This window comes from Alligator sinensis, unplaced genomic scaffold (assembly GCF_000455745.1).
Source record: "Alligator sinensis unplaced genomic scaffold, ASM45574v1 scaffold941_1, whole genome shotgun sequence".
Taxonomy (NCBI): domain Eukaryota; kingdom Metazoa; phylum Chordata; order Crocodylia; family Alligatoridae; genus Alligator; species Alligator sinensis.
In genome coordinates, this window is record NW_005842163.1 from 1,770,826 (window position 1) to 1,797,630 (window position 26,805).

The following is a 26,805-nucleotide window of genomic DNA, read 5'->3' on the forward strand; positions in this document are numbered from 1 at the left end:
GTGGCATTTCCTCCCCCCCCCGCCGGGGACCCGGAGCCGCACCGGGCTGCCCTGTCTCCACCGTCATAACCTCCATCTCTGGGCTGCCCAGCAGGGCAGTGGTAGCAGTGCCGAGAAGACAAAGGGCAGCCTGGCACAGCAGGGGCTCCCAGCAGCTGCAGTGAGAACTACCCAGCAGTGGCAAGGGGTCGGGGCCGCTTTCCCCACTATGCTGAGCAACAGCTGTCCCATGCTGCCACTGCTGAGCCTAAGCAGACAAGCCCGAAGCAGGCATGGGCGTGCAGGATCAAGGTGGTACCATGGGGCTGGGGCCAGCAGGGGCAGCAGCCAGAAGGAGCCACCGCCACCTGGGATGCCTAGAAAGTCAGTCCCACCGTATGCCCAGGGGGTGGCAGGATGAAGCCGCCGCCGCAATCTCTCTGCGCATGTCCCCACGTGGGCTTGGGGCTGTTTCACCCCCCTCCTTCCCCCCCCCCCCCCCCCCCCCCCCCCGAATTGGCTCTCGCTCCTGGGCTGCCCCAAGTGCAACCCCAGCTCCAGTGGCTGGGAAGCACAGTGGAATCAATCCCTGGCTGGGAGTGGGGCCCTGGGGGTCCTGGACCATGCTGTGCCAAGAGCAGGAAGGAAAAGCCAGGCAGACCCCGGCTGGGGTCCCTGCAGGCCAGGGTGGGGGTTTAAACCCCTCCCTAGTCATACTCAGCCTGCTGGGGCCTGGCCATGCCCACCCCTCAGCTCAGCTTCCCTCCAGCCTGAAGGGAACAGAGGGTTCGCTCTAGCACCCCCCAGCTTCTAGCCTGAGCCACTGCAGGCATGTGCCTGCATCTCCGGCATGAAAAGTGGATGTCTATCCGGTTGCTTGTCAATTCAATATACGCAGGTTAGACAAATCTGCAAAGATTGAATCAATTCAGGCTCGGACTTTTTGAATGTCTGTACTTAGTCTGAATGGTGCCCATGGATGAAAAGTAGGCTGTACATTAGCACTGCCATCCTTTAAATGAATGGTATCTCCATTTCCTCTCATACCTCTTCTACTGTCTCAGCCCAGTTCCTATCAGGTAAGTGTCCATATAAACACACCGGTGTTGGTGCAAATAGCTTTGCTGGCAGACAAGAACCGAAGGGAGTAAAATACAAAAGTATCACCTTGCATCTCCCAGTAACTATTCTAGTTTTGTGCCATGTGAACACATGAAGAAACCTGGATTATCACTGCTTATGCTCTGCCTGATAATGTGAGCAACCTTTGCTCTCTGAGGTTGTAAATACAGGATGTTACAGGAGAATTATACCCATTAAAAACAAAAAGTTAATTAAAGACAGGATTTTCTAGAGAACCTAAGGGAGTTGGGTGCCCATCTGGCTCATAATTTCCTTAGGCCTCTTTGAAAATCCCAGCCTAACCTTTTCATTTCACCATACATATCCCAGCATTTAGTAGCACACAGGCAAAGCATAAAGAAAAACTGAAGCAGAGAAGAGAAGTTTCAGGGCAAAAAAGAGAATGAAAATATTTTGATGCCCCCGGCCCACCTTTTTGTTCTGGAAGTTTTGTTTCCAGTGTGAGAAAGGAAAAAGGTTTAGGAGTCGGGAGCTGAAGATATTTGTTTCAGTTGTATCTCCGCAGGAAAGTCTCCCCCACTCTTAGCATTCCCCCTCATTTTGCATCCTGCAGCATACATATTATGCTTGAATGGGCAGCAAAACACTTTAAAAGATTTATTTCTGTTCAACAAACTTGCTTTCGGTTTTTCTGCAGTCGGCCCTGCCAACTGCAAACACTCTCCCCGAGGCAGTAAATTTGAACATTGAACACCTGACACAGGCTTTATTCCAAAACCATCTCACGTGTGCTGGGGGCCCAAAAAGAACAGTGTTGTGCCACAGCACCCGCTTGTCTTTGAAAAATTGAAATGGTTCAATGTCTAACGCTTTGAATTATTTCCCAACCTTCTCACTTGCCCAATCTGCTCCTCTCAATTCCTTTTGATTTGTTTTAGACTTTGTGGCTGCAGCGGCACCAACAAAACCACAGCATCACTGCAAGTTTCCCTGCCATGGAGCCGTGCCAAGCTAGTCTCAAATTCAACCTCATCCAAAAACAGAACAAGGTCACTCTGTCTAATTCTTTCGTCTCTTTTCTCCTGAAGAAATAAACATGTGAAGAAGCAATCCGACTTCAAAACGTATCTCTGCAATTATATTTCTACATAAAGGCTTTCTCCCCTTCCCTTCAGGCATGGGCTGATATCAAAACCCCAGATCAAATGCCCCTGAAATATGGGGCAGCATCTGAACGTTGCACTGCGGACCTCACTGTACTGGACAAATCTGCCCACTTATCGAGGTAATTAAGAGAAAATGTCTTAAACTCACCCCACAGTTTATTTCTCAGACACAAGCATAGCTATTTATATACAGCAGCATGCTGGCCACTTTCCAGAAAGGGAGGAGCTCCCAGGGGCAGTCTTTAGGTGGAGGAGGAAAGGAACAATAGGCAAATTATGGACAATTGTCTATACAAGACAACCTGGCTAATTATAAACAGAACAGATGTGGAGATGAAATCCTGGCCCATTAAAGTTAATAGCAAGACACTTGTTAGCTTCAGTGTGGCCAAGATTTTACCCAGGGTTTTTGAAAGAGGCTTTTAACTGGAGAAACAGGGATTTGAGAGCATAACATTCATAGGAGAGTATATTGAAGAAGGCACAGAGGTGAGCATGTGATCAAAACAATATCTATAAGTATTAGCCCTACTTCCCATTAGGGTTCACCAGATGAATAGCAGGTCAATCATGATGCAGGCCAGGGTCCAGAAGCAGACTGAGGTATCTTATTCCTGAGCCAGTGAAGATTGCAGACACACTGCTGCATGGAGAATAATCCACTTGTGGTCAGTGGCAGCAAACAGCCTACCTGTTATCATCTCACCTGGCTTCATTGAACGTTATTTTAACTGTCAGGTTCAAATGAGCTCACAACCTTAGGAGAAAAAAAAATCAATGCAAAAAGATTTTCACCTGGTTTCAGTAAAACTCAACCTGACCCAGTCCCACTCAAAAACTAGGCCTCAACTTAGAAAAAGTGCAAAAAATCTTGGCAAGCTTTTACTAGGCTCAGGCTCTGTGCCAGGTTTGTACCAGGATTGCCAACTCTCTGTAAATTTATGGCCAGCCTGTAAAAAAAGACAAAAAAACTTATAAAAGTCATCTATCCGTAAATTCTGTAGAAATAACTTGCCTACATAAAAATAAGAAGTCCTCACCTCATTTCAAGACTCATAGCCTGAATTAAACTACATTCAAGCATTGATACTGGACAGTAAGAGCAAAGCCAAGCCACCTGGGCTAGGGACACAAACTGGTATAAGTGATCAGAAACCAGTTCAAATCCGTCACACAACAGCAGTTAAGTGCACATAAACCACTTTCAAAATGGCCAAAACCAGTTTAAGATAAACTTGGATGGATGTAGTATCAGAGGGCACTTGTACACATGATGGGGGTTTAGTCCTCAGGGCTTTATTCTATGCCCCCTAAATTGAAATGTGTTTTTAATTGAAACCCACTATTTCAATTTTTCCATCACATTACTGCAAGAAATCCTGTTTTGTTGTTGTGTCAGAACCAGAGCCTGTCCATGGCCAGGGGGCAAGCTGCCAATGGGCTGAGTGGCCCCTGAGCTGTGGGGGTCACCAGTCCTTCTCTCCATAGCAGTGGTGCCCCTTGGGGCCACCCCAGCAGGCTGCCAGTGGGCCAGGTGCTGCCCCAGCTCAGAGGCAGAAACCTGGCCTGATCCAGGTGTTCCCCAAGCCTGCTGAAGGAGCAGCGCCCAGCGGGAAGGCTTGGGGAAGAGTTGGATCAGGCCAGGTGCTGCCTCTGAGCTGGGGCAGCACCAAGCCTGCTATCAGCCTGCCCAGCTGGACCCAAGGGGTACCCTGAGGCTGCCCAGGGATGGGCTGGCTTGCCCCTGGGGCAGTGCAGGAAAGTGGCAGGAGGGTGGATGGGTGTGCTGGTAGCTAGAGAAGGTGGCAGAGATGGTGCACACGGCTCTGGAAGCCCATGTAGGCTCAGGGAAGCATTGGATCGGGCATCTCTAAGCTGGGGCAGCGCCTGGCCAGCGAACAACCTGCCCAGGCTTCCAGCATCCTGTGCACCATCCCCACTGCCTTTTCCTGCCACCAGCAAACCCAGCTGCACTTCTTCCACCTTCCCACACTGCCCCAGGGGCAAGCCAAACTATTCCTGGGAGCCTGCTGAAAGCAGAAGCATCAAGAGGCCTGATCCTATTTTTTTCTAAGGAGCCTGCCTGCCTGCCTCTCCCACGGCTAGGGGGTGAGCTGACAGCTGCATTGTTGCAATTTGCAACATTTCAAAGTAAACTGGGATGTAGCTTAGTTTGCAATGATGCAAACTCATTTAACCCCCCCCCCAACTCTTGCATGTGTACAGCATGATGCCATTAAGCCACACAACAGGATATTTTCATCATGTGTACATGGTAATGGTGTTTTGTGTACAAGTGCCCATTCTTAACTGATTTAGCTTAAAACAGTTTATTGAATTTTTGTCTCACATCCCCTCCAGATTCAAGTTAACTCACAGTCCCTCAGGCTCCCAGGATGCAGGGTAGGCCAGTGAGCATATGGCTGCATTTCCAGAATCAAAAGTGAATGTCTGTTCACTTGCTTATCAGTTCAATCTACACAGCTTAGACTAAACTAAAAAGATTGACTCGATCAGCCTCAGGCTTTTTGACTGTCTGTACTTAACCCCGATGTCTAAGCAGAAGTGCTGCTTGGAGCTATGCAGTGAACTGTCTGTCAGGGCTATCTGACTCGCCACAGCCTCTGTAGTACCTTGCAGCTGGAATAGAGGTACAGGGCTGGTGGGGGAGGGGGAGAGGCGATAGGTGGAGATCCATGCCCAGATGATGGGATCAAGGCTGGAAGGAGTAAGGCTAGGGAGTTAGCAGGGAGACAGGCAGTATGATACAGGCTGTGGGGCGAGTAAGAGACTCCTGTGGTGGGAGTAGCAGGTTGTAAAACCGCTGCTAAGATCACACAGGGCTGCCAACCAAAGAATATTTTTTTTAACTGACAGTAAAAAGTGTGTGTTAGTAAAAAAATGTTTGCTAATAAAGTTTGCAAACTTCAGTTTAAAAAAACAAAACAAAACAAAAAAAATGTTGGCTTGGCAACTCTGGTTTGTACCGAAACAAAGCCACTCAAGTTTGGCTCATCTCATAATGAAAGTTTCACACACCTTTAGAAATAAGCCCCAGCAGAACTACCCAGCCACAAAGAGGCTCTGGAGAAGTAGAGCATCAGAGGAGACTTCCTGCTATGTAGTTAATGTACAGGGACAGCAGACGGGTCTCAGTCTTATGGTCTCTTTAGATTCTGCTTAGAAATATTCATGCAGCATAAATTCAGCTATATGTGAATTCCTCCTGAATGAGCTTTTGGAAGATCTCCTGAGAATGAAGCAGATGTTTCACTCACTCATAGAATCACAGAGTTAGGAAAGACCTCAGGGATTATCCGGTCTAACCCCCTACACAAATGCAGCGTGACTCGTAATACAGAGTCACCATAAATTCTTGCATTGAGTCATGACTGATTGGTATTATAGACCCAACATGGACTGCTGCTAATTCTCATCCGGCACTCAAGAATTCACCAAGTCTATGCATGTAGTGAAATGCTGAGGAAGTATTTTCATCTTGTATCAGGAGGAAAGGCAGCCAGTTAGCTAACACTTTCTTTTCCTTGTAGGGCAGGATTTAAGTTTATGGGACATAGGTATGCATCTACATAATATACTCTTAAGGAGATTCCACCATCATCCAGCAGTTGTCAGGTGATAAATGTCACTGCTGATGGGGAAGGGAGGAACAACGTAGCTCAGTTCTCAACTTTCTCTCTCCTTCCCTTATTTTCTAGTTTAGAGGCATAGGAGGATGCTTTTAAAGTATAATATTATATAATGTTGTCCAACATTTTTGATATTAGTGATGGCCAGTGCACAGAACACTATGGGATATGTTGTAAAATATATCATACTATGTATCAGGGTTTCTGAAGCTCAGTCTGACAAACCTTTAAACTATAAATGGTAAGAAATGTGATGGGTAATGAATTTAGGGCTTAAATTCAGTAAAGTGAACAATTAGGAGATTGATAATTATACAGTTTTGGCATTCATTCCAGTACAGAAAGAACAGAGACAAATCTGAGTCCAGGGGAGGGCAATGAACATGGCGAGGGGCCTGGGGAAGGTGACTTCTGTGGAGAGGCTGAGAGAACTGGGTTTATTTAGCCTGGAAAAGAGAAGACTGAAGTGGGATTTAATAGCAACCTTCAACTACCTGAAAGGTAGTTACAAAGAGGATGGAGCTGGACTGTTCTCAGTGGTGGCAAATGACAGAACAAAAAGCAATGATCTCAAGTTGCAGCAAGGTTGCAGAAGTTGATGTTAGATGGTTAGATATGAGGAAGAATTTTCTCACTAGGAGGGTAGTAAAACACTGGTACAGGTTACCCAGAGAGGATCCTGTATTCAGTAATCATGTAGGGTTTTAGTACCAGTTATACGGTGGAATCTCCATCCTTGGAGGTTTTTAAGACCCAGCTAGACAAAACCTTGGGTGGAATGATATAGTCGAGGGCGGTCCTGCTTTGAGCAGGGGGTTGGGCTAGATGACCTCCTGAGCTCCCTTCCAGCCCTCAGCCCTCATTTTCTATGATTCTATATGAAGCCACTTTGCTAACCTTTATTGTACTGGTAATAGCAGCATATTCTCTCCTTAGCTTCTTTTCATATCTTCTTCTTATGTTAATGAGATTTAGGCCTGCACAGTATAAAGAATCATGTACCCCTATATCTTTACAAAAAAGGTCACCAACCACCTAGCTCCCATAGCATCCTTAATAGCTAGTCACAAAGTTCTGTTGCTACCAAATTCAGAGAACGTCATTCAGCAGCCATCTGGGAGTAAATGAGGCAGAAAGTGAAAGTTAGCAAGGCAACTACCGAGCTAAGAGACAGCTCCAACATGCAGGGAGTTGCAAGGGAAGCAAATGTGAAAAGGATAGGAGGAAACACAAATTCTAGGTATGCTACATAATGTAACGTATTTATTTATGACTTGTAGAAAGAGTGGAAGGAGATACACCACAAATGTCATCACAAAAAAAGCTAATAATTCTACACCCTCAGAATTTCCTTCATGGGGGGAGTGAATCGTAGGATGCAAACAGATATGCTGCTTCTTTCAAAGGTAGGAAATATATAAAACACACTACAATGAATTAAAATTTGCATGGATGTGTTCAACCCCCTCCCTCTACTGGAGAGAATCAGCATATCATTGGCTCTATGCTACTGATGAATAACAGACATCCTCATACACTTCCCTTGTGATTTTCAGAAAGGAAGCCCAGAGTGGTATCATCAATGTCATTGTGAAGTTCCTAGTGGCCATATCATATAGCATAATGACAGCCAAGTACAAAGGTGGTTAAAACTCCTAGGTGGTTACAGATTTGTTATACTATGTAATAAAAGAAAATGTCAGCCAAACATCTCCAGCCAAGTATAAGGTAGATTAATGGTGACTAAAATAAAAGGAAAGTACATATTTCTCTTTCTTGTATTAGATCATTTAAAATGAATCCAGTTACAGAATTACAATATTTGATCTTTGCTGCTTTTTAAATGTTGTAATGAGTAAATTAAATCCAATGTTTGAACTTGAAATCACATTCTGAACATGGTACGGTCTGTAACAAATGCATTACCACTAAATTCATGTTTTACTGCATCCAGCTGATGGATATCAGTTATATCATGGATCCCTGAAAAAGGTGATTTTCATGCTACCAAGAGGATATGAAATATTTTGGTAGGTTGTAATATGACAATTTAGAGTAACAGAGCAAATACAATTAAACATAAAGATGCACAAAAATATATACATAGCCCTAGAATTAAACAAATTCTTTCCTTGGACCTCCGAGTCAGGATAAACTGGCAGAACGATAAGCTTTAAGAGTAGATATCTGGTAGTCTCAAGCCCTGACTCCTGGATTCAAGTGACTACCAGAGACTCTCAATTGTCATTAAATATATATACATACGCACACAAAGTTTTGAGTATACGTATACATATTTTATATATACTTGTTTACATCCTTCATAAATGTTAAAGAAAAGCTTGAAAACATGGCCCAAGAACACCAAAGTCTCATAAACCAGAAAGTAAATAATAGAAGCCCACCTTTATTATCTTTACCATCCCATGATTTTTATACTAATTGTGTATGTTTGAGGACTGAGTCATGAGCTTTGAATTGCTGGACTGAGAGTGGGTGGGCTTTGCCCAGGACATATCACCATCTATTATTGCATAATTGGCATTAAAACCCTACATGATCACTGAATACAGGATCAGAAAGATACAGGCCTAGCAATAGGCCCCTCCAAGGTTGCACTGAGTCACTTTAGTATGCCTCATTCAGAATCTTGTTCTGACTCTTACTCTCTCTCCTGAGAGAGCAGTAAAGGAATAAAGCAGAAGTTTCCTGTCTCCCAGTCCCTAACCATCCTTTCCCACAGCTAAAGCCACAGCTGTATTTTCTACACAGAAAAAATGAACTGTTCTAACCTACGAGTTAAAACCCACTTAAATTCATACAAAACCCAGCACAGACAAACTTCTTTCAAGACCAAAGTGGTCTTTTCTCAGTTCAGCGTATGCTATGGAGAACAGCTTCATATGTAATCCATGCAATTATTACATTCTTCACGTGTAGTAAATTCCCATATAAGGGTTTGCACCAATTTTGCAATCTCACTTAAGAAATACATCTACAGTTCAGCACATGGGACGGCTGAACCAGTCTAAGGCCTACGAGCAGATGAAAGGAGAAGGCATTCGTCTATAAAGAATGTAGCACAAATCTGATTGGGTTTCAGGCATCAAGATTTCATCCTCCAAAGGAATCAAATTGTGTGTTGGAAACCCATCATAAGAACAAGTTTGTAGGTTCAGTTCACCACAAAGAGTACTTGGCCTTCATCATAATTTTGGTTCAAAGATGTCATTTACATTTTTTTTCTTTTTTAAAATACATGAATAAATATATGTTTCAAATAAATCTCTGCTGTGTCACCGTGCAATTTTCTAATCTATAACAGACTCAGAAACCTACAATAAAGAACAAGCAATTCGTTCAGTCTAACATGCAAACTATCACAGTTATAAGCTAAACAGGAGGGGCAGAGCTTATGTCATCTAAAGGGTACACAAACCATATCTTGAGATTTTCAAGTAATTCAACAGCTCTTTCCTATCTAAAACCAATTTTCCTCCCAAGATAATTTTGCACTTATCATATGGAGGTCAGTCAAACGAATACATAAAGAACAGGTTGAGTTAGAATTTCAAAAAGTCTTGTGGTTAGGTAAATGGTCTACTCTGTGGGCATGATCATGTTCCTAATGGAAAAAAAAGCAGCACATATCTTATTGACCCCCCAACAGGATGCAACAGTACTTCAATGATCACTACTACAGAGGGCCTCAGATCAAAATCAAGATTCCCATACCCCCAAGGACTTCTATAATTCATATGCAAACCTTGTATGCGCAGTCAGTGTTGGGATATGTGTTTCACCAAAACTGTTTGTGACCATGACTATAACAAAAATAAATTACTCTTGTTCTGTGCCACAAAATAAGTTGGCATTTATTCTCTACCTTTACCCTCCTCACTAATTAAACGGTGCCAACATGAACCCTTTTTTTTTCCAAGTCTGACAGCTGTTTTCCCAGAGTAGCCATTTTTTAAAACAAATTATCTTCCTTGCTTTTGTCTGAAGATAATCTCTAAATGTGAAAGACAGGAATGAGGCCAGGTGGGGAGGAGACTGGTTATCTGACAGTGGTTGGCTGCACTACCAACTTCTTTGCTTTCTCCAAAGCATCTGCTGCTGGTCACTCCCAGAAACTAGTTATTGGATCAGCTGGACAGCAGGTCTGATTCAATATGACAGTTCTTACATTCCTACCTGATTTTGCCTCCCTGCCCAATACTAAGTCTCAATCCATCAGAGTTGTCCTGCATCTAGTATTCAGAATATGCAACCCAAAATTAAAATTAAGCCCAGCTGAGTTAGCTCCAGGCGGAGTTTCTCCGAGCTCTAAATAAGTAACAGCTTTCAGTTCACTACATCAGCATGAGCCACCAACTAGATGAAATTAAGATTTATCCAGCTAGAAAGTTAGAAATCCCTCAGTCTGGACAGCATTTCCAATGTAAAAAATTTGGAACATTTTTCCTTTATCCTTTCTACAGCTATCATTTGACTTTTAACACTTCATTAGCCTAATAAGATCAATAAAGAAAACCAAAACATCTTCTTAAGTAAAGAAATCTGACCCTTTCCATAAATATTATTCCAGTTCACTAATACTACATCTGCTGCACATCTGAACCGTACACATCAATTGTCCAGTGTAAAGAAAATACTGATAACGCTGACAAGGAAAGGAAAAAGAAAAAACTGAGGTAGGGGAATCATCATAAAATGCATTCTGTTCTCAGACTGCATAGTCAGTAAACACTGATGTTTTATATGCCTCGTGGCTTATTCTTCAGTGATATATGCTCTCTCACAGGTTTGAAGTCGGGCAACAGGCATACTGTGCAGGGACATTTTATATATATTATCATTAATTTCTTTACTATATAAAGAAAAAGTAGAGGTTTTGATGACTAGTACATGTATTTACCATGCTTCCACAGAATAACTGCCTAATACATATTGAACTGGTTATCTGTACTGATAATTACAATACACACGCATGTCATTTTTCTGAAGATTACACAGGCTGCAGCAGCAAAGGAAAAAAGCACGTGTTTCCTGACTTCTGGTCCCTAACCATCCTTTCCCACAGCCGGGGCCACGGCTGTCTTTTCTACACAGAAAAAATAAACTGTTCTAACCTATGAGTTAAAACCTACTTAAAGTGGTGCAAAGCCCAGCGCAAACAAACTTCTTTGAAGACCCACGTGGTCTTTTCTCAGTTCGGCTTATATTAATGGAGAACAGATTCATATTTAATCCATGTAATTATTACACTCTTCAGGTGTAGTAAGTTCCCATATAAGGGTTTGCACCAATTTAACTATATCACTTAAGCAATACATCTACAGTTTGGCACACGGAACAGCTGAACCAGTCTAAGGCCTATGACTAGATGAAAGGAGAAGGCACTCTTTTATAACGAATGCAACACAAATCTGATTGGGTTTCAAGCATCAACACTTCAACCTCCAGAGCATAGTTGGTCAACCTGTGGTATGTGTACCCCTTGGGGGACGCGAGGCACAGGCAGGGGGTACCCCAACACACTCTCTCTCTCACCCTCTTTTCCTCTCTCTCTTGCCCCTTCCTCCTCTCAAAACTAAGGCAAAAAATGTGGTGTGCTGCACATCGCAAGGCGCTTTAAATTCCCCAGTAATAATTCGGCGTGTCACGTTTTGCACGGCCCTGGGTTCAGCCCTCCTAGCTTTGGCCAACATCACCTCTAGCCCAGGTACATACTTGAGTTGTGCACCCCTGGTGTAAAAGGTGGCAACCCTACCCACACCAAATCAAACATCTGTCATATCATGGCCTTATATACACCACCCTTCTTCCAACATATGGCACACATTAGTCTATAAATATAAAATCCCCTGGAAAATTGAGTGTTGGGTTACTTATTAAAATTTTCAAAAGTTAGGGGATACTTGCTTCTTAAAAGGTTGAGAAACACTGCTCCAGAGGAATCAAATTTCCTGTTGGAAACCCATCATAAGAACAAGTTTGTAGGTTCAGTTCACCACAAAGAGTACGTGGCCTTCATCCTAATTCCTACTTGGTTTGCAGTCAGCTACTTGAGTCTGAAGAAAATGTAATGAATACAGAAGTATTAAAAAAAGGATAGACCATTATTAAACTAGATCACAACTGAAATAGCAAAAATACTGAAAAACAATGTTTGAAGCCATATCCCTCACAATCCTTCTTATATTGGATGGACTGCTCTATAAATTACTCGGCTTAACAACAGCTTCCATCCATACTCTTCCCTTGCTTTATTCCCAAAGACTCTATTAATGCAAAATGATCCCTGGCCTGCTGAGCTGCATGACAGCATAATGCCCACATGAGGCACAAAATGTCACAGATCGCAGTTTTACACCTGGCCAATATAATATATTCATCAGCTTCTCCCAAGCAGCAGCATGTGTTGTTGTTTTGTGGGTCACGCCACAGAGAAGCAGATGGAACGGGCACTTTATTTACACGTGAAGTCTCTAAGCCCATCCACTTTATTTAATGACAGATAAAAAACTGGCCTTAAACATGTGTAGAAAAAGCAGTTTTCTGTCATCCATATGATCACAGGTTGTTATATTTGGCTGTTAGCCTGTCCTTCAGAGCGCCAACATTTCCACCTCCTTAGATTGGAGGGGTTTCTTCCATGTATTCTAGTGTTCTTCCCCCTCTCTGATCCCAACCTCCCCTGGAGAAGTAACTGAAGGTTGGTTGTAACGGATCTGAGTAGTCCAACATGTTCTTTCCTGTTGGGCTAATGAGGCTCAAGACACGAGGACCGCGAAGAGAAAGAACGAGAGCTAAAACAACCCACGTAGCCCCCCCAAAATATAAAAGCTTAATAATGTAATGAAGACACAGTTAAATATTCAGTGATGCCATTCACTTTATAAACATGCTATTGGCTTTGAAACAGTGTTTTAATTTAGTGGCACCAATTTTATCACTTGGGTTACAACTGAGCCAGTAGCAAAAAGATTAAAAAAAAAAAACTGTGTACTGGGAAGAATATTAATTCTTGGGGAAAAATGTTAGGGTCATCTTTTAAATCCTCTATAGCAGTACAACAGATGCAACTTCAAACCATCTTAAAAGTAGGGAGGGGACTTGCCATGCAGAAGTGTTCCTTGTTTATTCCAGTGTAACTGTTATGGATTGCCCTTCCTCTAATATGAATAAAAGATGTTTAAAGTTACAGCAGTTTAGCTCATTTATGCAGGTATAGGAGTGGACAGGTTGTAGCAGTTATACTGGATCATCTTGTAACAGCTGCACCACTATTAAATTGCTATAGCTGCACCATATGTAGCACCTACATATAAGTGAGAAGGGTGCATTAGAATTGGAATATTTGCATTAAAACATCTCCTTTTCAAAATTAGCTGCAATAGTTTCCTTAGGGACACCTGGTCTCTGGAGACGATTTTCCACTAATAAAGGGGAAATGAAGCCGGTTATTCCATTGCTAATAAAAAGTTATATATTAAAACAGGATGCAGGTTTATTTCCTTCTCTCACTTTTAATCATTGTTTCATAATTTTCAAAAAAGGGAGTGCAAGCACTTTCAAAAAAGGACTGAAAGGTGGGGTTACGCTAAAATTTTAAACCAGTACTTCTGAATGAGTTACAAACAGCGCAGCATACTCAAACCTTCATACAATCTTCATACCATCAAACAATTTGTATGCTCTCTCTCACTCCCTGGGAATACACCCAGGCCAAGAAGAGTGTGCCTATTTTCTACCGTGAACGTCAGTAAATTCTAAGGTCAACCTGTGTGGGTAAGAACATCTGCTTTTGTAGAAAATTTTAAAATGTGGGAAGTTTATGTATAATTTATACCATTATCTTAAATTAAATTTTCCACGTTCAAGGTGGAAGGCAAAGGAGTAAGTTAAAATAGGCTAAAAAGGTTTATTACTACAGAGAAGGAAAAGCCTTATTTAAAGTATATTCATTCCTGATTTTGTTTACTAACACTGGTTAAAGAGGGCTTTTGGCCTCAAAAGATATTTGACAATAAATAGACTATAATTTCACCAGCCAATGAAATGCAACAATGGACTGTGGTATAAATGAGAAACTCTGTGACTGCACAGAACCACTACACCAGAGTTTAGGGAAGCCAACAGAAGTATACCTCATCCAGCTTAAAATTAAGTGGGAATTTAAGTAGGAATGATGTAGTTGTCTAAATGGACTTTAGCCATGACATCTGTTTTTGCAAAAAAAGGGCCACATTAGTCACTGAAACGAGCAAATGCAATGATGTTTATTCACAGACACAATGAAGTGCAAAAACTACTTGGGAAATTACAAAGGTGTCCTGAGTCACTGCATGATATTCAACAATGATAACTGAGACTGAAACAATTTAATATTACATGCAACTACTGCTAAACTTGAGTCTTTGCATGTGCAACATGATGCAACTAGAAGTTTGGAGAGGGGCCTTTTACAGAACCATTTAAAAAAGAAAATTAAGAAAAGAAATCATCATCCAATCAAGCTAAGAGTTTAGATTTCCTTTTAGACAAGCAGGGCAGGATGAAGAAAGCTCCTGGATACTCAGTGATGCATGTCATGTATATCTGGAGTGTCTTGGGCCCTTAGGGTGGAGTGCACATTGATCAAAGCAACATGTTCTGAGGGGAGCAAAGCATTCACTCCACCATTAGCTCAGGCTTTCAGATGAGATGTAAAACAGAGTCCTGACCATTCGTCATCATTAAAAACCCCACAGCAATTTTTCCAAGACTGAAAATATTAACTAACATGTCCTGGCCAATATCCAACTTGGGTAATCACATTCTGCTTCCCAAAACTCCCCCTATGATTTCACAGGATTAGTTTTCTTCATTTCTCTTCCCCAAACTGCTCCTGTATAACATTGCTAGCCCAGAATCACTGCTGTGCTCTGCTCCAAAGGTCAATGGTGGGCAATTCCTACATATTTCTGTATATATATGTACATATATCTATCTCCTGGAGCAAATGCACTTGACAGTCAGATTCTGATACCCTAACCTCACATGGAGAAGTGCTATACTTTCCAATGAGAAAACCATTGATTTAAGTGAGATTTCTTGGGAAGTAGTGGAGGTCAAGAGTTGGAATTTCTGCTTTGCCTCGGATGAATAAAAAAAGGTGATGGACCACATCCACAGCTGGAGTATATGGATGCATCCCGATTGACTTCACTGATTTATGCCACCTGGCCAATTAATCTATCTCATTATAGATAGATATTATCTATCTATCTCATTAATCTATCTTCTCTTGTCTAGGTGCAGCAGATGTCAAAGATGCTACACGTAATGTGCACTTAGACAGCGAGATATGGACATCAGAAAGAACGAACCTTGATTCGCACCGCCTTGCAAAATCTTCATGCTGTTTTCATGAGGAGCCTAGATCTGCTTGAACTTTGCTCACTTAAATAAATTAAACTAATGGCTCTAAACCAGAAATACATTTTCTAATATTTTATTATAAGACTGACACTAAACATGTGAGACACTTTATAGACAACTAGAATGAAATGCTCTGGCCCAAAGGACTGTGGTCAGCAAGGGGCAGTAGCCAACAAAAGAAATGGGAAAAGATGGGGAATTCTAGCCTGCAAAGGGAACTAAAAAAGCCTGCTGAATAACCCCAACACCAGCAAGGCCATGCTGATTTCTGTCTCCGCTGTTTTGAAACAAAGCTGACGTTGTTTAGAGCTATTTCCCCACTGTTACCCAGGCTGCCTTCAAGGATATAGCCCTTCTATGGTCTCTTTAAAAAATATCTGGACAACAATTGGAAATGGGTCTTTTGGATGTTTCAGGATAATCCATTTCTCTCCAGTCTGTTTTGGCACCATATGTGTGAGGGCAACACCAGTAAGTATGTTGTCCACTGCATTTGCACCCCTAGGGTCCTAGAGAAAACGCTGAGGACAAAATCCTGAAGAAACGCCCAAAAAAGTGTTGAGATGTGGCCGGTACGGAAACACTGGAATTAACATAGCAACCATCATTTTTTTACCATATACCGTTTTGCCTTTTTGAATGTTTTTCCCATCCTCATAAATTAATTCAATATAAAGATGTTCTCTTGAAAAGGTCACTATTAACCATCTCCAGGATATGTTCTTTTGAGAAATCATGGGAGGTGGATGACACAGTATGTGTCATACCATACTGTGTCATTGGTACATACAGACTTCGCTACTGCTGTGATTAATTGGTCAAAGCATGGGATGAGGGTGTGAATACAAGACTGTCAAAGAAAGGGTGATAGTGGCAGAGGAGAGTGGTAGGAAATCCAGGCAAAAGATCTGTGAAGAAACTTGAAGACGCAAAAGTAATCTTTAGATATAGGTAATGGGCTGCCCAAGCCAAGTTTGTGTTCTTTCTTCATGGCCTGTCTGGACTAACACTAATTAAAGCCTCCATCAAGCTGCTCTTATCTTCATTGGCTGCCATCAGTCCTAACAGCATGGAATCAGGACGGCCTGTATCTGCTCCTCCGGCTGAAGGAAGGATCTGGTAAATGGCAATTCTGTTCCACCAATGAAGTGCAAGGTAGTTGCAACACATGAAGATGTCAATTCTTCCTCTACCAAAAAGTGATTTTCAACCAGCAGTACATACAGGCACAATAAACTGATACGAAGTTTGGTCAAGAAACAAGCATTTCCAAAATCTGCATTATTTCTTTAACCATTCCATTTCATCAGTAGCCTGAAGAAGATACGACAAAGATATGCACCTTTTAGTCTTCTTCCCTTCCCTGTTTAAATTTTTTTAACTACTTTATCTGGAATGTAGATGCTAGAACTACTCTATACTCCAAGAGCATTCTGGCAAACAAATGACAAGAAACATTGCTTTACTGGCATCAATGGAGTCTCAGATGAGCAATCTAAAAATAGAAGGTTCCCCCCCCCAACTAACAAATATATGCCCCCTTGATTTTATAAGGGCAGTATTTTAATTCTCAACTAGTTTTGCTACAAGTGATCGTTACATAGACAAAATAAGAGAGCACTTTGTGCTACTCCGCAATCAACCTTCATCCGTCAAAGAGGTATTGCCCTATGAGTCCCGCTAAGCAATGCCATTCTCCAATCAATGAGAGGTGCTGGACTCAGAGGCTGCATGTGCAGCAATGCTTGTTTCGGAAGCGCTTGACTGATCAGACCCAAGCTGTACTCCAGGCAGTAAACTGGATGAAGCTGCTGTTTCTTGTTTGTTGTTTAGACCTACCAGATCTCACTCCCTTCCTGCCCTCCTCTTTGCAATGTATACCTTTTATTAAAATAAAAGCAGGCATTTGTTAATTAAACACTAAAGGAGAGCTGCAAATACAGAAAAGCAAGCAACTCCCTTCCCTGTCCCCAAAATATAACATTATATAGCATCACATATTGGCACCGAGTGGCAATCAGCTTAGTTCTGTGTCTGTTCCTTGCACCTCTAAATTGTGAGCCCTGGATTTAGTGAGAGATTGCTGTCAAACACGCACTTGTCCATCATAACTGATTCCAGCGTTACGTCTCGGTGAAAGCACCATACACAATGTACGATACCTCAGAATAACATTTAATAGGTCGAAAATTGCCAGTACAATACTACATCAGTAATCTTTTATCTGCAGTTTCTTTTTTTTTAAATGTCTTATTACATCACAGAAACACAAGACATTAGACAGTAAACAGTACAAAGAAGAAAATGATGGTATCATATGTGACTGCTCATTAGCTGAGCAGAAGGTACACTCCACTTAGCTAAGGAAATATATTCAAGCACAGAACTTTACTGCCAATCTTTTTTTTTTTTTTTTTTTTTGTTTTTTTAAGGTAAAAGACCTGTTGCCAAAAAGACTAATATGAATTACAATATTTTTCCTTAACTTGTTAGCTTTGGTTTTTAGGTTTTCCCCAGCATAAAAAGCTATGAGGAGCTTAAGAATAAAATTAAAACCACATTCAGCCTAGACTGTCTAAATCCAATGTTATTATTTCCCCCAGAATCACTTAAGTCCATTGAGGATGAAGCTGCAGTGTTGGAGGGTTATTTGCTCCAAGGACCTTTTTAATATGGCTGTATTGTAATACTGCAGTGCAAAAACCTCTCTAGTCATAAAAGGAAAATTTAGCTCAGAAGCAGAACTTGTGAGCACTGAAAAACACATTTGCTTCAATTTGTACTCATTTAATAATGGTGTTGTTTAATAAGATCAGTTAAAATGACTGTCCTCAAAAGGCATAACACTGTAACCTCCTCTTATGAGACTCCTAGGGCACTGAAATAAAATTCATTTGTCCAAACCAGATAATCAAAGCAAGCCGGGACATTACAAAGAGAATATTTAAAGGGAGGAAAATGTTTCATGACAGACAAGAAAATAGCTTCCTCCTCATTTTCTTCCCTTTTGCTATAAAATTACTGTATATTGTCTGTGCACATGCATGCACACACATACACAGCAACACAGTATATGAATTATTTCACTGCCAAAAAAAAAAAAAAAAGAGTTGTCCCTTGTCATCTCACTTTGATTTTTGCTCTAAAATTAAGGAAAACACACTGTATCTGCACCCATTACGAAAGAGCTATTAAAATCTAGGTGTATACTGTATCACATCACTAGTCAAATCCCATAAATCCGTGCATAATTATTTTTCTACAAGGTTATGGCTAATTGGCCACTAGCCTAATTGATTAATCATCTAAATTTTAAGGAGGCATCAAGAAGCAGTCTGAAGGGCAGCAAAATATTTATTTAGGTGCAAGCATTAAACCATTCGGAGACAGCTAGTTTTGGTTGCTCCTTTTGGAACGTGCAGGCACAGGTTGGTTGAAAAAACCCACGTTAGAGTCGTCTCAAAATCAGGAAATCAACATCTCTAGTAATTCTCCCCACTATGATCCTGAGAACAATCATCGCAATTCTAAGTAAGTTCCTGCCGTCCAGCTATGGAAGAGTTAAATTATTTTGAACGTGACAACACAGAGGGTCCTTCCAGCAGACACAGATTTTGCATTTCCACGTTTGCGTAATAAAATGTACATTTCCTTGTGCCTTAACCCTGCTGGAAAAGGCAGAGGAGAGATGCCAGGCATTCATACCCTTGCTTCCTCTCTGTAATCATCCTCTCTGAATAGAACTTGCACTGATCACAAACAGCTCTGTGACGATCACTCCCGTTTTGACAGATCATCGAGTGAAAAACGAAAACTTTGAGTTAAAGTCCAGGACTATCTATACATTATTCCCCCTCCCCAAATCCAAGTTAATAGGAATCAGTCACACAAGTGTAATTGCCAAATGCACTAATGAGATGCTACATTATGCACATTGCTTCCAGCAAAACCTTTCTGATCAAGACTCTGCTGTATTCCCCCACCAATTTTAGAATTAAAAAATAACAACCGGTCCTTTGCGGTGTATGAGCAGATCCATCCCAACAGGATCTCCCCAAGAACAGGTCTCATGCCAGAGGATGCTAAAACAGTACAGGGGCCAGAAATAAAATGCAGACAGGGAAAGCATGGGGGAAAAAGACACCATGAGAAATTAAGCAATGACAACACACAGGATCCTTCCTACACCTCCTCCCCCTAGTCCCCATCCCTTCGTTACTGCAAAAATGAAATACCTTCTCCTACCTTGAGCCAGTGCTGCTCCCTCACCAGCCCCCCACTCATCCTCTTGTTGCAGAAAAATGCTTTTCCCCCCCTCTTTTGTTCCCACGGTATATTGTCAGTTCTGGTTTCAGGGGGGTCTGGGTATGTCTGCCAGTGAGCAGTAGATCCCTCAAAAAGAAGACTTGGAAATGAGTATCCTAGTGAGAAAATCCTCAGCAGTTTCAGTTCAGTGAGAGCACCTCAATCACAGCAGCAGCAGCAGAAGCAACAGCAGCAGAGGCAGTGCTGGTACTCTGCAGGCCACATCGTTCATACCTTATACATCACTACCACATTCCTCCTAATACTGGTCCCCTGCAGCATTTCCCCACCTAGTGTATGAACTGTGTACTTTGCTTTGCTGCTCAGTTATAAATGTCTGTGCATGTTCTTAATCATTCCCTTGGTCTCCGTCTCATCAGCAGACCATTTGTATCTCAGCAGGAGCGGCAAACAAACATGCAGCTCTCTGGACAGTGCATTTACACCCTCCATTAGAACCAGTTACCTAAAAATATCAGAGATCACCTAAGGGAACCGGGTGAAATCAGTTCATCACTTAGAGACAAGTTCTGCACTCACAAACCCCCCCTGACTGCAGTGGTACTTGAATGCAAATACATGGGCATTGGACAAGCATTGGGTAAGTCTGATATCTTTTATTAGATCAACTCAAATAGCTGGAAAAATTCTTCTTAGCAAGCTTTTGGGTATAAATACCCTTCGTCAGGCTGAGGAAGCATCTGCAGTTGGTGTGTGCTTTTCCTGGATGGAGAATTTGGACTTTAATATGTCCAGAGTCTACCAAGCATAGCACCACACATCCAGGGAACCGCGTGGCGAGCCGTTTCATACTGCTTGCTCCTCTCCCATGTTTTCAGCCACAGCTGTACAAAAGGAGCATATTATTATTTCTATTCTTGCATTTTGAGCCATTTTGCAGATTTTACAACAAAAGGAAATTTTAACCAGCACAGAGGGAGAAAAGATGAGTCACTTCTGTCACATGGTCTTGCCTTCAGTCATATAATGGCAATGCCCTATCCATCTAGGGCTCATCACTGTGATACCTATATGTGCTTGTAAAACCACAAAGAGCCAGGAAAATGGAACAACAATTTCTCTCGTGTCTTTTTTTCCCTCTCTCCTCCTTAGCTTCAAGCAAGTATTAAGAGAATCTTTTTTGTTCTTTTCCCTGCATCATCCATTGACCTAATCCACTTCTCCCCTCTTCTAGGGGTAGGGGCAAAAGTTACGCATGATTCAGTACAAGCGAACAGAAACTGGTTCAAATCTGTCACACAACAGAAGTTCAGTGCACGTAAACCATTTGCAAAATTGCCAAACCTGGTTTAAGATAAACCTGGATGGATGTAGTATCAGACATAACTGATTTAGGTTAAATCACTTTATTGGACTTCTGTCCCAGATCTCCTCCAGATTCAAATTAACTCATAGTCTCCCAGCATCCCAGGATGCCTAGCACCTCCCCTGCAGCCCCTTCCCTGCCCCTTCACAGGGTGGGCAGGCTACCCTTGGCCCAAGCTGTCTGCTCCAACTGAGCAGGGAGGCGTGCTCTAGCGCCCCCTGGCTTCTAGTCAGGCATGTGGCTGCATTTTTGGAATCCAAACTGAATGTCTGTTCACTTGCTTATCAGTTCAATCTATGCAGCTTAGACTAACCTGCAAAGATTGAATCGATTCAGCCTCAGGCTTTTTGATTGTCTGTACTTACTTTAGATGTTACTGAGAGGAAATGATAGGCTTCATCTTTCATCCTGATGGTGGCAACATGGGCATCATTCAGGTCTTTATGTTAGGGCATTCTGCACCAATAGCTGGTTGCAAAGAATGAGAAGTCCTTTGTAACCCATGCCTATAGAGAGTGGTGCTGCTCCCCTTTCATAGCATCTGGACCACGGATAGAGTCCAAGGAGCCTTTTTCTAGTCTCAGCTAACACAGCTGGGACTTCCTGCTCCAGTACTACAGGCTTATGCCTTAAGATGAAGAAATCCCAGATTCAGATATACTCTTTATGATCAAAGACCCACCCAATATATGGTGTTACACTATTTTTACTGGATGGGTTCTTTTCTATTTACAATACATCTATGTGGGATTTCTGCTGCCTCTGTGGCTTACCAGGAGAGAAATCAGAGCTTCTCACTCTTACTTTTGGGCAAATCCATTCCAGGAAACAAAGGATGCAATCAATATACCTCTGAGTTACTATTTGTGGCAGTGGCACAGAGCTGCCTCCTTGTCCACAGGCTGATACTAAGCACTTCATTTGGTAACTCTGACCTGTAATGAATCTATCCACCTCCACCTACAGGTAGGTCAAACGGTTGGGTGAGAAAGACCAGAAAAGAGAATTCACCGGGTAAATAGAATTATTTTCTATTTTTTCCCCATTCACCCCAAACAGTCTTTCTATGCAGAGTAACACACAGTAAAACTCATCTCCACTAGCAAACAAAATCAATCTACCGGTAAGTAATGAGTTTGAAAAAGTGGCACAACTGAGACAGTGAAGATTGGAGGTTTCTGCTTATTCAGAAATGTTACACTTGTCATATATAAAAATTATCTTAGTTACACTGCTTTACATATTTCTTTGTAAGCAGGATCCTTAAAGCACATGCGATTGCTGTACCCCTTAAAAAGAAAGTGAACATTAACCTTCTTGGAAGAGGTAATAGTTGCTGAATTCAGTAGATGCTGATGCATCTCATGTGACAGAGTGTTAACCTTTTATAACCAGGACCCAACACATGTGACTGGGGTCAGGAAAAAAGGTGCAATCTCTCACCAGTATTCCTGTCTCACATTTATTACAGGGGTAATAGCTCTTCCTGCTTAATAGGTTTCCTTTGATGCATACCTTGCACCAGCTGACAACAGATGCCTCAGAGGTTTTGTTACCCTTAACTGCTGGGTGATAAAGGACAAATAAAGCTGTCGAATGTCTTATTGATTATGTGATTGAAATATACCTTGATTGCCCTTCTTACATTGTGTTTATGCCATCTGATTTCTTTTTGGTGTTTTCGGTTTGCGCGGAAGGAAGGTAAGAGATATTTCATGGAAATAAATGTTCTTTCACAAGATGAGGGCTGGATCTTTTCTGAGTCCTACCATCTCTTTCTGAAGAATGCAATTACAGAGGTACCGCCACAGAAGGAATCGGATATTCCTCCTTGCTTAAGTTATCATGCATAGGAAAGATAAGGAACAGGATGAACCCAAACTTGAAGGTCCAAAAGGAAGTGAGGGGTTTGTTCATTTGTTTTGGCTTTTTGAAGGCTTGGGATACCCAAATTAGCTTCCTGGTAAGAAAATTATTATAGATTCATAGATGTTAGGGTCGGAAGGGACCTCAATAGATCATCGAGTCCGACCCCCTGCATAGGCAGGAAACTCATCTAACCTCCTCTTGAAGACCCCCAGGGTAGGGGAGAGCACCCCCTCCCTTGGGAGCCCGTTCCAGACCTTGGCCACTCTAACTGTGAAGAAGTTCTTCCTAATGTCCAATCTAAATCTGCTCTCTGCTAGCTTATGGCCATTATTTCTTGTAACCCCCGGGGGCGCCTTGGTGAATAAATACTCACCAATTCCCTTCTGTGCCCCCGTGATGAACTTGTAGGCAGCCACAAGGTCGCCTCTCAACCTTCTCTTGCGGAGGCATAGATCAGCAGGATTGGATGGGACCTCAGGAAGTTAAGTTAGAGCAATACTCTACTCAAGGCAGGATCATCCCTAACTAAACTATCACAATCAAGTGCCTGTCTAACCTACTCTTAAATATGTCCAAGGAAGGAGATTCCACAAGTTCTCTGGGTAGCCTGCTCCAAATCTTAACCACCCTTATAGTGAAAAAAGTTCTTCCTAATCCCCAACCTAAATAATTTCCCTTGCAGAAATTCAAGTCCATTGCTCCTTGACTATTTATGTCCCCTGTAGCCACAAAGAATAATCTATCTTGATCTTTCAATTAACCATCCTTCAGGTATTTGCAGACTGTTATCAACCCCCGTCTCAATCTTCTCTTTTTCAGACTGCCATAAATAACCCCACTTCTGTCAGCCTGGCCCCATAAGTTACATTTCTGAAGCCTCTAATAATTTCTATTGCTCTCTTCTAATTTGTCCACATCCTTCTTGAAGTGTAGGGTCCAAAACTGGACACAGTACTTCAGGTGAAGCCTAACCCCTGTTGAATAGAGCAAAACCACATCCCTTGATTTGCAAGGGATGCTCCTATAATACAGTATGCACTGTATTTTAAAGGATTTTTTTGCAAAAAAAAACAAACAAAAAAACACACTGTTGGCTCATTTCCAGTTTATGGTCCACTGTGACCCTTAGGTTCTTTCCTGCAGTATTGCACCCTAGACAGTCCATAGTTGTAAGCAGTAGTTTCAGTGTCCCCACAAGTTCACCATAACTGTTTACCCCTTATCAATAAATGTACCACTTCCACGCCTATTAAATCTCTATGCACCCTCTTGTAGCAGCATCCTTGCTGCAGAAAGTATTATGACCCTTTGGAGGAAAAGTCAGTTTTGATGATGACAGAATTGTGTAGACATGACAATCTGTTTATATTAGATGAGTATTTATGTTTATGTTGATCATAATGATCTAGCCCAACTTTATGAGCATCACATGAAGAAAGGACTCTTTGTGACAAGCAAATATATTTCATTTCCTTTGTTTGTTCAGTCTAGCACAGACCGTAACTGCACACAGATATAGCCCAAAAGAGAATATACTGTACACAAAGCAGTTTTTTTCTGAATGCAGTAGGAGTTGAAGCAGCAGCATTACAGTTCCTGCAGTTTTCTGAGTTATAATCCTGGAACAACCTGATGTTAACAGAATTAGGTCAAATTTATCTTGAAATGGCATCAGAATCAGGCCCAGATTTGCCAGAGAATTAATATTTAATCTCTGTTTTATCCTTTTGTCAACCCAAACATATTTTCTCCCTAAAAATCAAAAAGAAAAAACATCAATGGAAAATGGATGCAATTTGTTGCAATAATTAGCTGCATCATAACCAAGATGGACTGAAACAGTGGTATCAATTTAGTCAAAATCTGATCTTGGGGAAGAGTGTGTGTGTGTGTGTGTGTGTGTGTGTGGGTGAACATGCACGTGTGCCCACATGTGCAGTTCTCTCTCGAACTGTTCAGTAGGGCTGTGCGAAGCTTTGGTCCCTGATTCGATTCGGCAGAGATTCGGCCCAATTCGGTGTCCGAATCTCTGAATCCAAATCAAATCAAGAGACCATTTAATCTCTCTGAATCGAACTGGAACCCTCCGAGGCTTGATTAGATGATTATGTGATAGATTAAGCCAAAACCATAGTCTTGTGGGACTCAAGATACTAGGTCCCAGCCCAGACAGCCTCCTCCCATGTGTGACATGATCTTGGGCAAGTCACTCACTCTTTCTTTACTTCATTTCTGTAAAGTGGGTGTAATGATGATTTCTTACCTCAGGGGAGTGTAAGTGCAAACTTTTACAAACAGTAGAGATACAGAATATAGCACAGACCTCACAGAAGTAAATGGATAGATGCCTCTTTCCAAAATATTATTATATCAGGATGTAAAAAATAAAAATAAAAATTGATGTTGGTCTCAGGAAACATTTGTATTCCCAGCAAGTGACAGGATATTATAAATAAAAATTCAGGATATGTTAGATCTTTTGAATTCTTTATGTGTCTCTCAACATTTAAATTTCAACCTGACTTTACTGTAGACTGGCCTCTGCCAAGGCCTCCAGACTTCAGTCAAATAATAGAGCTGGTTGGGAATTTTCTGTTTTTTCCTGGAAACCGTGGTGCAACAACTGAAAAATTTCATGAAAGCATCTCAATTTTTATTGAACTCTTGACAAAGTATGGCCAAGGCTCTGATTTGTCAAGTGATAAGCTTCTCTTCAGTCTGGTCCCAGTGGACCCCATAACTTGTTGAGCCGGCATGCGACAGGTGAAGGATTTGAACCAATTCAAATGCTTGTACTGTGCAAGTCTGAGATCAATTCTCGTCCTTTCATTAAGCCGAGCCCTTTTGTTAACATATGACATCCGGATGATGTTATTATTTTACTTTTCTCCTACAGACAGGAGGGTAGAAGCCAAGAGATGAATCTGAAGAAGAGAAAGGGGGAAAAAATTACAACCCCTTATTAGTAAAACTATGGAATTGAAAGTCATTGTAGACCTAACATCTGAATCCTGATCACTTGAGCTCAGATGCTAGTGTAGGTAGATAAGAGAGTAAGGAACTTATCTTGTTCTCCTTTTCTGTATCAGTTTTGCTTATGTTCATCTTCTTAGCCTATGTAATACATCTTTTTGTCGTTTGGCTCCTTACTAATTAGCAGAAGGAATGATTTCTAGATAAGTAGCATTCCAGGCAAGGCCTCTCCATGGAGAGAGGGACCTAAAAATTCTTCCAAATCTCAACAGGGTGGCCACCTAGGGCTGCCAGATTCCCTCGCTGCAGCCGCAGCCTCCAGTGTAAGGGCAGAGGAGCTGAAGCTTGCTGGGGTAGGAGCTATCCTAAAGCAACCTTGATCTGTTCATTGGGGCAAATAGTAGTACAGGAGAGAGAAACTCAGGGGGTCTGGGACCCCCGCAGTCAAGTTTGTGGCACCCCTTTTAGCAAAACTACAGCACTGAAACAATCACGTTTTAGCAGCCGAGTCCTTGATCACTTGCGTTCAGATGCCAGCTGCAAGTCCAACTACCTCTGTCAACTTGGGGAAGACAACCTGTATATGTCATAGGCACGATCGTATTTACCTGCCTTCCCCAAAGCAAATGGGATAATTAATTCAGTAATGTTTCTAAAGCCAACTGAAAATGATATGTATTAAGTAATAGCACGTGAATTCCTTCGGAAATTTAGACATCCTAAGCAAAAAACCATGGAAGTGCCATTGACAGCATCTCCTTATAATGCAGCACTTGAATGTTTCCAGAGCAGCAGCACACATTAGAAACCTTCACACGGCCTTAGCCAGAGTTCATGGCTTACTGTGCCTGAGGAAGTCAGCTGGGAGCCGCACGGTGCCACAAACAGCTGGGCATGCAAAGGGGCAAACCTCAGGAGAGCCAGCGGGAGCAGAGATGCTGCAGTGCACAGCCGCAGCGAGGAACTGATTATACTCATCACAAACTAGACGGAGTTTGAAAAGGAAATGAGGAGAGGATTCATC

At 41.9% G+C, this 26,805-nt stretch overlaps 1 long non-coding RNA gene across 2 annotated transcripts in view; it reads right to left on the bottom strand.

Annotated features, from left to right (window-relative positions):
* Window positions 1-26,805, bottom strand: part of LOC112550612 — a 157,556-nt gene that overhangs the window by 58,041 nt on the left and 72,710 nt on the right. Inside the window, exon 4 of one of the 2 annotated variants that reach the window (XR_003094543.1) lies at window positions 25,393-25,732. The exons of the other annotated variant lie outside the window; for it this stretch is intronic. This is a non-coding gene — a long non-coding RNA (uncharacterized LOC112550612). Of the gene's footprint in view, window positions 1-25,392; window positions 25,733-26,805 lie in introns of those variants that run through there. 2 annotated transcript variants of the gene reach the window in all.